The sequence below is a fragment of the Panthera pardus genome, unplaced genomic scaffold (genome assembly GCF_024362965.1).
Source record: "Panthera pardus isolate Hobbes unplaced genomic scaffold, ASM2436296v1 HiC_scaffold_1, whole genome shotgun sequence".
In the NCBI taxonomy this organism is placed as follows: Eukaryota; Metazoa; Chordata; class Mammalia; order Carnivora; family Felidae; genus Panthera; species Panthera pardus.
In genome coordinates, this window is record NW_026526654.1 from 54,143,064 (window position 1) to 54,155,673 (window position 12,610).

General features: G+C 38.4%; 1 long non-coding RNA gene across 1 annotated transcript; it reads left to right on the forward strand.

Moving 5' to 3' along the window:
• The first annotated feature begins 371 nt into the window (after positions 1–371).
• On the forward strand, positions 372–10,764 carry LOC109247186 (uncharacterized). The gene is made up of 3 exons (XR_002071626.2): positions 372–484; positions 5,075–5,254; positions 10,645–10,764. It is a non-coding gene; the product is annotated as an uncharacterized LOC109247186 (long non-coding RNA).
• The last annotated feature ends 1,846 nt before the right edge of the window (positions 10,765–12,610 follow it).

The following is a 12,610-nucleotide window of genomic DNA, read 5'->3' on the forward strand; positions in this document are numbered from 1 at the left end:
GTCATGAGAGCCTGAGGCCCTGAATTGTAATTAACAGAACAGAATTAACTCTCATCCCCCCCCCCAAAAAAAAAAGAAAAGAAAGAAAGCACAATAGGAGAATAAGAAAAAAGTCTAAAAACAACTGTAATAAACAAATAGCATTAACACCAGAAAGCCCAGAGACACTTAAAAGTGATGACAGGCCTTTAAAACAGTGGCAAGCAAATCTAACCATCTGTTTCCAGAAACAGAACTTAGCCAAAGGTGTTCCAGGCCTTTGTAGAATCATCAGTGAATCAAGTACACAATCTAATGTATCTATGGGCAACCAGAAAATATATAAATAGAATAGTACATTTTGACATAGTTATGTCTTCAAAATCACTTATTAATGATGTACCTTTGAAAAGAAAGAAGAAATCATCCTCAAACTATATCAGAATCAGGCATTGTGAGGAATGTTATCACAGCATGCCAAGCTGTAAAAGAAATCCAATATTATGTAAGATAATCCATATAGTAATAACATATTGGATTTATATTATAAGTAGGTATTTTATAAACTTTTATATTAGTGGAGGCTGAGCGACTAGGTAATGTATTCAACCAAGGTGGCAACATTCTTAAATGGTAGGAAGAACAAATTTTTTAGGTGATATTATTTGACTGTAAAGTTCACATTTTCAATGCAATATTTCATGATATCTTTGAAGAAAAAAGTGAAACTCCCAGATTCATACTAGTATCTGCAGAAAAATAATTTCTGAAGAATTAACATGATGTGATTTTTTTCGAACAAGATTACTTCCTTTTAGGATACTGATTATTTAGGAGATTAAAAGTGGGTGAAACCTTCCTCTTCCTTATCAAAGGAAACTCCCAATATGCCTAGCTCCAGGAGGCAGCTCTTAAATGAGATAAAACCAGTCATTACAATCCCTTTTCCTTTTCTCCATATTTCAGAGAATTATTCCATGACAAAATGACTATTATTCATCTATACGTGGGTGCTAGGAGAGGACTTGTCTTTCAGGCTTAGAGGATAGCCTGGGCTTCTGTAGTGCAGAGCTTCTGAATGGCTTACCCACTTCCTACTCCTACTGAAAAATTGGGTCCCAAGAATGTTTCCTTGATGAATAGTTTGGCAATTTCCAAACTGTGAGTTTTTTTCCTCTGGTTACATGACAGTGAAATCTATAAGCATTTCAAAGTACAAAGACTGCCAAGGCCTTTTCTGACACTCATTTCCTATCCACAATTACCCAACCCAAAATACATGAGAATACTACTATGAACTCTTCAGTATGGCCTTCTTTTTCTTAAAATTTTTTTTAATGTTTATTTATTTCTGAGAGACAGACAGAGTGCGAATTGGGAAGGGGCGGAAAGAGAGCGAGACACAGAATCTGAAGCAGGCTCCAGGCTCTGAGCTGTCAGCACAGAGCCCCAACAGGGGGCTCAAACTCATGAACCGAAAGATAATGACCTGAGCCAAAGTCAGACACTTAACTGACTGTGACACCCAGGTGCTCCTGATCTTCTTTTGAAATAAAATGAAAAGACCTAGGTGCTTATCTGTACTCAGTTTTTTTCACAACTTGAATTTACATTGCCAATATGAAATACTTTTTCTTGTCACTGATAACAAAACAGCCTGATTCTTAAACTGTGATATTTCTGGGTTGAAAATAGGGTTGTCCTCCTACCATTGGTAAGGACAACTTTTTAATCAACCATGATACTGTCAATACTGTATTAACCATGTCTCCGCCCACCCCCCCCTCCCGTATTCTGATGCTTTGACATCTGGGGCCTTGCTGAAGCTGGAGGGATTAGAGATAGCAGACAACTGACCCAGAAGCATGCTTTTCAAGTGGCAAACCAAACAACCTGGAGTTCACACCCTCAACAACCTTCATTATCAGGCTCTCATACTCTAGGCCATTCCAGGGCCAGGTGGCAGACATCTATGCCCTAGAACCCTCTTGACCAACCCTGCTTCTTCCTCATGTAGACTTTTTTCTTGGGAACTATGACTATTGTCTTCATATTTGTTGCTATTACCAAAGCTAAATAATAGGACCTTTAAAAAAACATGTACCTGAGGTATAATTGTATGGCAAGGGTTATAAAAACAAGGGTTTCTGAGAAGGAAGCAACATGTTAAAATTCCTCTAATAGGTTTAAAAAATGTGGAAGATCCTGAAAATTGGAAACTGAGTGAACAAATATCAGGTGTGTAATATAAATATTATAATAGCTTTTACTTTTAATGGTGGTCAGAGATTTTCACAATTTTGCTTTTAATGTGACTTAATGCTATTGTTTTGCCCATTAAGTTATAACACATCTTTTGATTTTGAAGAAACATAGGCCTTAAAATTCCAGAGGGACTTCAAGTTACTCTATTACATATATATTGTGTACCCATCTCTCCATTATTGTAGATTTTTTTTCTGATGCCTCCCTCTAGAGGCAGGGGTGGGTATGACAGTCCCATCTAGGGATAAGGTCACTTGCTGAGGTCTTAGAGGCTAAAAACGAGTAAGGAAAGTAGAGCAGAAATGTAAATCAAGTTCTTGAGAAACATGAGTGTAGGGAGACTCATCAAGTACCATCATCATCACCAGTCAGCCAGGATTTATGATTTTCTTTTTTTCTAATTTTTTTTAAGAATCTTTATTTATTTTTGAGAGAGAGAAAGCAAGCAGAAGATGAATAGAGAGAGAGGAAGACACAGAATCTGAAGCAGGCTCCAGGCTCTGCGCTGTCAGCACAGAGCCAGACGTGGGGCTCAAACCCACAAACTGTGAGATCGTGACCTCAGTAGAAGTCGGATGCTCAACTGACTGAGCCACCCAGGCGCCCCTATGAAGGATTTTCTTAATGCTAAGCATAGTTAGGCATTAAACACATAAACATAAACATTACAAGGTCCCAGTCTGAATAAGGGTTTGATCAGAGAAGCAGACCAAATGGGTGCTATAGCAAAAGGGAATTATTACAGGGATTAGACCTAACACAATTATGGGAGTTAATGAGTCTATACAAAGCTGTTGCTTTTTTGTCTAGCATTGGGACTGACATCATGACAGGTCGGCCTTGAATGTAACTTGGAGCTGAATAAAAATTAACTGGAATACACAAAGGTAAAATAAAACTTACCTCTGTGTTTTAGCCCATTGAGATGGTGCAGGCAAACCAGGTCCAAGGACCTAGAAGGGAGTCCCACAGGTCCAGCCAAGAGGGTCCCTGGCTACTCAAAGTTAGAAATTAAACACAGTTACCAGGAAGTGGGAGCAGAGTTTATTGAAAATATAGAGAGAGTACAGGTACACAGAGAGTGTCTGAGAGACTCGGAAAGGAAAGGAGAGAGAGGCTCATCTTTGCTCAGGGTCCAGGCTTTTTATTAAGAATTGTGGTCTGGTATACATGTCCTCTTATGCATCTAGAAGCAAGTCAGAACAAAAATATGGGCCCAGGTGTCCTTCATAAGAAAATCGTTCCTTGGAATGAGAGGGTCTTGGCATCTACATATCTAGTGGCAGTGGTCTAGAATGTGCATATGATGGCTTTGTCCAGTCATTCTCACCTCGTCCTTCCTTAGATCTTATCTATTGTGCTGGAAGACTCTAAAGGTATCATTAACTCCTGTCTCTGACAAGGAGGACATACCCTATTTGCTCTATGAGACATGTGTAAAGTGGGGTACAGGTCCTAGCAAGAATAGAAACAGGAAAAGGAAAAGGAGAAACAGGAAAAGCAGATTTTTCTGGAGTCCTTCAGTTCCCCTATCACAGAATCTTGATAACGTAAATGACCTACAGAAGAAGCTAGCACTGTTCATTATTCACCACAGAAGTATATGTACATCTGGTCCATGGCATAGAGAAATTAAAAGACAAGATATTTAGGAAGCTGGTGGAGCTGCAGGCCTGGATACTGTCTCATGCCAGTTTCAGAATTAACAGAACAGAAACCACATGTGTGCTTTGCCAGTGTTAGGCACCTTATGCCAAACTCAGTGCCTAAAAAATCTTCTCATTCACCTCTTCTTCCAAATCTTGCACAAACTTCGATTGTGGCCGCCTCTACTCTGGATCTGCAAAGGGAAGGTGAGCTCCAACTTGGCTACGTTGGCACAATAGAACACCACAAAAGTTGACCCTTTGTCAAGCTGGCATCTGTACCTACTTCTTTTAGCCATACTTAGTCTCTCAGGAAAAATAACAGCCAAGTGGTGCTTCTGCCTAAAATTATACAAGTTTCCATTGTACAGTCAAAAACATACTAATTCTTTCTTAAAAAGGATACAGTCTCTCTACCCACCTTGGGTGATGTTCTTTTCTAGATGAACCACATTGACCTTTTGATAGTTCATAACTTAAAAACTGAGATAGGAGATAACATAACACATCTTATGTCAGATTACAGGGGAATGGGAGAGGGGAAAATGTTAATTAATTAATTAATTAATGTGTTTACAAGTAGATTTGTAGCAGAATAGGAAGAAATATTGATAACTATTATAACCCTCAGTTCTGTAACTGTTCATGTGCTCCTAACTGCTATTTATAACTATCTTCATTGACTGACTAGCCATTCTACACAGCGTTTCCTCTCAGCAATCACTTTGTTGGTCCTAATTTTTTGCCTGGTAGAGTGATCCAAACTTTGTTTCCTGAATGGTTTGGTCCATTATCAGTCCTGCCTGAACAGAATTGTGGTTTCCCATTGCCTTTTATCATTTGTCATAGGCAATCCTCTCCATTGCCTTCTTAATCTCATTTATTTGCTAGTAGCTCTAATAGCTCCAGGATAAAAGAATTATTCCCTACAGCCAGTACAATGGCCCTCTTGTTTGTCCATCAGTTCACTAACACAAAGAACCCAAATTGACTAAACAGCAACGTCAACTTCAAATTTTAATGGAACCCTTGATGTGAGCCCTGGCAGAGGCGGTCCTCTCTTGTGAACTAAAATGCCTAGATCAGAAAAACCCAAAGTCACAATTATTGTAAACAAAATTTTTGTCGGCAAATGACTGAGGCATAAAAGAGAAATAACTCCCGTTTCCATCTTTGTTTCTCAGACCTGTGAATACTGACGAGGATGAAACAACATCACATGTTAATCCCTGATTGAGTGATACTACATCCTAAGGAAATTACCCAACCCCTCAAGATACTTCCAAGGGTGGTTGTATTTGAGTCTTCAAAATGTCATTTCACTATTCTCTCAGGACAACTGCTTCAGGATGATAGGGAACATGGTAAGATCAGTGAGTTCCATGAGTGTGATCCAACTGTCACACGTCACTTGCTTTAAAATTAGTTGTTTGGTCGAAAGCAGTGTTCAGTGGAATACCATGGTTATTAAGGCATTCTATAAATACATGAATGGGGTTCTGCCAAAAACATTGTGAACAGAGAATAAAAATCTGTATCTAGAATAAGTGCTTATCCAGTGATACTAACGCACTCTCCCTTCCATGAGAAGTGTGTTCCAATGCAATCAACCTGCCACAAGGTGTAGATTAATGCTCAAAGAATCCTGTTTTTCCAGAGTATATTGGTCACTCATTGATGGTTGCTGCCAGACAGGTCGTTAGGAGTGTAAGATTACATTACTGATCCCATAAATAATACCCCTGCCAACCCAGCCACTTGTGACTGTGATGGAACAATCTGACTAATACTGACAAAAATGGTTATCTTCTCCACAAAACTATTAAAATACCTTTAATCTTAGATTACCTTTTGGTGAACATTTACATGGGTCACCAGTATTTTTATATTCTCTGCCCATTTTTTTGTAGCTGTTTGTTTTTTGGTTTTCAAAGTATATTTATTTATTTTGGGAGAGAGAGAGAGAGCAAGTGGGGCATGGGCAAAGAGAGAGGAAGAGAGAATCCCAAGCAGGCTCCACACTGTCAGTGCAGAGCCCAATGTGGGGCTCGATCCCAAGAACCGTGAGATCATGACCTGGGCCAAAATCAAGAGTTGGAGGCTTAACTGACTGAGCCACCCAGGCGCCCCATATTCTCTGCCCCTTTGTAAAGATTTTCCCACATACCTTTACTCCAGAACTTATTGTACCAATTTTCCAGACCAGTTATTTGAAAGACTCTGGTCATTTAGCAAAACCATTATTCACTGCCTATAAATCACTGTAGATCCCTAAGTCTGAACATCTCGCATTTCAGACAAAATGAATAGCCAGATGAATTGCTCAATGGTCTGCCCACTAAAAGAATTTTCCTTCACAATGATCCTTCAAGGACACCCTGGAATGGGGCTGTATTTTTGTATTCATCTATTTTATGTAGTTTTACCATTATCATATAGAACCACCTATCAACCAGATTCATTCTTTTGCCTTAGTCAAATTTTCTTAGGGAACTCCCTATGAAGTCAAAGAGGTAGACTGAAAGGGAGGAGGAGAAACAGCAGGGGTAGGAGACATAGACATCTAAGCCAAATACTCATGGGACTTTTTTATGCCTTCAGGATATACTTGGACCTAAAATTTTATAGACCAGGTCACTTGTTAATGGAGCACTGCTGTGCATACCATTGAACATCATGGTTTTATAAGACAGGTATACTCCACAGTTTATTATGATTTTGGAGCCTAATTCAATGGCAGAAATTCCATCTTGAAGGGTGGCTTACAAAAAATATCCATCCCAAAGTTCTTCATAAAAACTAGAGCTCCCCTCACAAACATACTTCTCACTCCCTTTAGTAAGAGCAGTGTCCTCCAGATCATCCTGCAGACAGAGTTTGGAATTGGTGGACCAGGCTTTACATGATAAATTCCCTGTATCAATCCAATCTCCCCTAAAGATGTGGATGCCTTCTTTTATAGTATACTAGCCAGATTGTAGAATTTAAACTTGATTCAGTGTAATCCACGTTTGGGTCCAGGTTTTATAGTCTTACTGAAAGAATAGTCATAGGATCAAGTAAGAAGCAAAGACAAAGGTTCAAAGTAAAAGTTGAAGGGAACAAATTGAGCTAATAGTCAGATGATGCCTGCAGTTGTGTACATGTTTTAAAGAAAAAGGGTTAGGATTTTCTAGGCCATAACCCTAATTTTTGAATGGATAAACAACCCCGTGGTTCCTTGATACCCACACAAGACCTCAGCAATATCACAAAAGTTTAAATTTGTTTTCATGTACACATGCTTACAACGTCAGTCCCACATTCCAATGACCTTCTGTGTCAATTCAACTGACACTATGGACTTCCAAATGTCTTTGAGGAAATACTAGACTCATTTTTCAACAACTTAGTTAAATACACAAGATAAAAAATGATCATAGGAAGCCCCTTTTCACCATAGGAAAATGATATCATGCATCAATACTACTGACCAGTAGAGAGAAGAAAGCTTGGTCTGATTCCACTCTGAGGTTGAAATGAGGAGGTCTGCTCTTTCTCTGCTGCTCTACATACAGCTAGGTGGGGCGCCTGGGTGGCTCCGTTGGTTAAGGTCCAACTTCAGCTGAGGTCATGCTCATGCTTTGTGGGTCGGAGCCCCACATCGGGCTCTGTGCTGACAGCTCAGAGGCTGGAGCCTGCTTCAGATTCTGTGTCTCCCTCTCTCTCTGCCCCTCCCCTGCTAGTGCTCTGTCTCTCTGTCTCTCCAAAATAAATAAATGTTAAAAAATTAAAAAAAATACAGCTAGGAAATAGACAACGAGTTTAATTTTCTGTCTTGGCCTAGAAATGCTCTCCATTGCTTCCAGCTTTTGTCTTCTCTTCTGATACTGAGTTCCATGTTCTGGTTTCCACAGCTATGTTTTGGTTAGTTGTGCCAGTACTTTCTCAGCTGACTTGTTTTTTTCATCTCATATAAGAGAGAGTTGATGGTCTTTCCCAAACCCTCTGCCATAAGAAGCAGTTTCAGACATTATAAACTCTCATTAACTTTAAAAACCTACAATTACAAAGGATAGCAACTAGATCTGTGATAAAATAGAATGGTACAAAAAAACTATCTGGGTCCTCTGCAGAAATCATTCCTATTCCTGGTGAGACAGTCACGAGAAATCCTTGATTCCTCAGTCTAACAAACAAGTAAGGAGAATTATAGGTAATTATTTATTACTACATAGCAATATAATATGGTAGTATAGTTATTTATATGATATACTGACCACATGCTTGATCAAGGACTACTCTTTCTGGAAGACAGTCACCTGCTTTGTTAGGCTATTGAGGTTTTCAGTTAAGTATACAAAGAAGTTTATTTTTATATGCATAACATGCTATTTTCTCTAGCTATAGCTGGAGTATGGTGCTACATACTGTGCATGTGGATGCTTCTCCTTCATATTATCTATTTGTGTATATCACTATGTGTGAACACGTGTTTTTATAAGGGCCACTGGAGAAGATGAGAAAGTGGTAGAAGAGGGGGCTGGACATCCATATTCTACTCAGCTTGCACTTGGAACTGGATTTGAGTTCCTTGTTCTGGATTTAATCATCATCTGACTAGAGGGGTCAGTACCAAACTGTGACAATATTTTGTTTTCATAAGGCACTGTCAAACGTTGTGGAGCATATAGAGAAGCTAAGTGAACTCTTTTCTAAAAAAAAAAAGATTGTGAAACTCTAGGGACAAGCAGGTGACCCAATGTAAGAGCTATTCTTCCATCCCAGACACAGCATCCAGCACAGCTCTGATTATGGAGTGTCTGTGACTTTGGGAACAGTAGAAGATGGCACCCATGACAAAGATATTGACTTGTTCTTGCTTCAGACCATTGTTGACAGCAGCAAAGGCAATTTTCCTGTACTTGGTAGGTAGGAATAGGATACTGACAAGGCAGGTCAGAGCGGAAGGGAAGGAAAATGAGGTTACCACATAGGTAGAGCAAGTGGCAGACTTTTCATTACAGGTTCTTATCAAATGTGCTCTTGGAAATGTCTCTGGAATGTTGATTCTTCGCTGAGTTTCACAAAGACCCCACCAGTATGACCAATTATGGCTGGAACCCTTAAAAATGTAAACACAAAAGCAACGCTGTGTAAATCATGGAAATAAAAAGCACAGCATAGAGAATATAGTCAATGATATCGTAATAGTAATATTAGAATAGTGTTGTAAGGTGACAGATTGTAGCGACGCTTGTGGTGAGAACAGCATAAGGTACAGAGATGCTGAATTGCTACGCTGTATACCTAAAACTAATGTAACATTGTGTGCCAATAATGCTCCAAGGAAAAAATTTAAAAAAATAAAAAGTAAATTTGACTTCATTTGTCTGCATCGACTTTAAGGCCAGGAATCGTAAACAAAACCAAAACCAAAGGACCTTTCCAAATAAGGACAAGTTTATTTGAGGAGGCAGAAAAGTAAGTGGGGACTCTCATTCTCTTCATATTTATTTTAATTTTTTTTAACGTTTTTATTTATTTTTGAGACAGAGAGAGACAGAGCATGAACGGGGGAGGGGCAGAGAGAGAGGGAGACACAGAATCGGAAGCAGGCTCCAGGCTCTGAGCTGTCAGCCCAGAGCCCGACGCGGGGCTCGAACTCACGGACCGTGAGATCGTGACCTGAGCCGAAGTCGGACGCTTAACCGACTGAGCCACCCAGGTGCCCCTCTTCATATTTATTTTAAAATGATTTTTTTTGCTGTATTCCACAAACATTTTCATTTTTGATTTAAAAATACATTGGGGAACTTGAATTCATGGAGAATTTCTTTGTTAAAATTGTCTCCACTACAAGTAGCAAAAGTAGGAATGCGGATTATTTGAAAATGCATTTTTTAAAAAGCTTGATGCCTTTATTTTAAGCAATTCCATTCAGATTTGTGTGTTGAGTCTACTTTTCATTTGATTGATTTGATTGATTTCTATGAACTGCACTATGCCTGAGAGGTTATTATGTATGGAATTTGGCACTGCTGAGATTAAAAAAGTAATCACAGGTTGTACATTATTTCTAAGAAATTGATGGTATCACACTGTTATTTACTTCAGATTTCTTCAAGGACCTTTCTTTGTTTGATTATATACCTTCCAATTAAAACGCAGGACAGAAAAAAAAAATTCTGTCTTCAAGTAGGCATGTTTAATGTGGTTTGATACATATTGAAGTCATTTCAAAAGGGAAACTTGTTCATATCAAGTAAATTAAGCACCAAGTAACTCCTGTCACTATGTACTTTCTGTACTTTCTCGCTATGTACTTTGGCAGACTAGGAGGTGAAATGGACTTGGTAGTATATCTGCATTGGTCCCCGCCACTACTAGCTCTTTCAAAATCCAGAATGTGGCCTCAAATTGGGACAAAATCCTTCGCTAGAATGATGTCCTTCAAAATAGTCTGTTGCTATCACTGTTATCATTAAAAAGTAAAATTCATTTATTTTTTGAAAAGAATACCTGATTTTTTCTTTAAATGTGTTTTGCTGATCGGAACATACACCCCTCATAAAAATTTATGGATGTACATGGAAAACTAACTCCAAGATGCTGCCGTACTTTTGCACATGAGCAGACTGCTGGCAGCTAATCTCCCTGATTATGCAAAAATGGAATTATAGCGAGAATTACTGACAGGCTGGTACGTTTGGATTTCCCACTTCAAAAGTGGTGAATTGTTTCCTTTATGTTCTGTGACAAATGACCTACCTAGCTACTTGGCCATGCAGAGAAGCTTGGAATGATCACAGAAGCTGACAGGGCCGCTGATACTGGGGAAGGCTGGCTGCAAAAAAGTAATGTCTGCTAAAAACAGATCCTTCCAGTATAATCAGGTAAATATTCTTTGAGTTACAAAATGTTCTATGAGCTGACTCTTAAAATTACTATCAAGTGTAGCAATAAATTTAAAAGAACACTCAAACTTTGTTTACACTATTTAGAAAATATTCAGAAATAATATATGGTCAGCAATAGCAATGTATATGTGTGTGTGTGTGTGTGTGTGTGTTTGTGCATGTATGTGTATATACACAAACATCTGTATATAATATATGCACATATAAGCATATATATGTGTGTGCATATGTGGTGACTAAGAACAGAGAACTGAAATGAAAATGCCAAATGTGAGCTTCGATCTTTGATTTAGGAATATATACAATATTTATTAATAGATTGTCAGGAGACTTCAATTATTTTCTCAAATTTTACAATATACTGTTAAGTATATATGTAGTGAGCTATTTATGTAAGGATTGATATTTTTAGACTATAATTATCTATTAGACTTTTTGATACCAGAGTCATCTTTCTTCTAGGAAAGCATGTCTAGATCAGGGTTTGAATTTATTGAATGCTCTACAAAATAAAAGAAATTAGGAAAGCATCTTGATGGGGCAAGACGGTCAAGAGAGAGATTTTAGGATGGTAGGGTCCTGAGCACAGTTGTCCTAACAAAAGGTGTAACAAAAACTAACAAATATGAAGCAGTGTTCACAACTAAATGTGTAGACAAAATGAAAGCCCAAACACTGGCCATGTGCTCAAAGAAAGCAGAGCTTCCAGGAGCATGAGAAAGAAACTCAAATGATTGATTGATTGATTGTGACTGAAACCCAGCTTCATAGATAGAAACTTAGTGTCAGGAAGCATCTAACTATAGTATAGAACAGCCATGGGAGAATAGGACTGTTCTTTCTGATCAAGGATTTCAGATTGTTTCTATCAATCAGAACTATCTGAAGAAAAGGGCGCCTGGGTGGGTCAGTTGGTTAAGTGTCTGGCTCTTGATTTCAGTTCAGGCCATGATCTCATAGTGTCATGGGTTCCAGTCCTGTGGTCAATGAACAGAGCCTACTTTGGATTCTCTCTCTCCCTCCATCTCTCTCTGCCCCTCCTGCTCACACTCTCTGTCTCTCTCTCTCTCTCTCTCAAAAAAAAAAAAAAAAAGGTTTTTTTTCTGAAGAAATCTTACTCAGATTGATTAGATTGCCCTTCTGGTGCAGGTAGATCAAAGGTCCTTTACATTCTACAGATGTGCAGATAAAGTAAGTTGCTCGGTTCGACCAGAAATTCTTGGAAAGTCCTAGAGACCACACATAGCGATGAGAAAAGTCTGTCAATGATTCGTTACTGATCCATGATGCTAGCACCTGTCCTTTGAGGAAACACAACAAATATCATTTCCTCTAATACACAAATGATACAACGCAAGTTTAAAATGGCAAAATGTTTAAGGTCACAGTTAGAAATAGGATGTAAATTAAGCCTTTTTTAATTCCAAGTTAAATATTCCTTCCATTAGGCCAGACTGATGTGTAACATAAAGGACCATCTCATTCCTTTCTCCATTTCTCTATCCTTCACTTCACTGCCTTCCTGTTTTTCCAAAACTCCTATCAACTTCCAATTCTCTCTCTGTTTCTTTTATGAAAATCAAACTTTGACATTTTATTCTACACTCTGTATGCCAACAGAAATTTAGTTATTTAGGCACTTCAGGATAATATTAGGTATTATTCCTCTAGTCAGGAGTTTGTGAAATTGAAATTATATCTCTCACTGGCCCTATGCAAATGAAGGTGGTCAATTGTCTGGATTTATATCTATATTTCTTGAGCTCTGATTGTGTAACACAACTCACTCTTGAAATGCACAAAGAGTTTTTTTTAATTGTA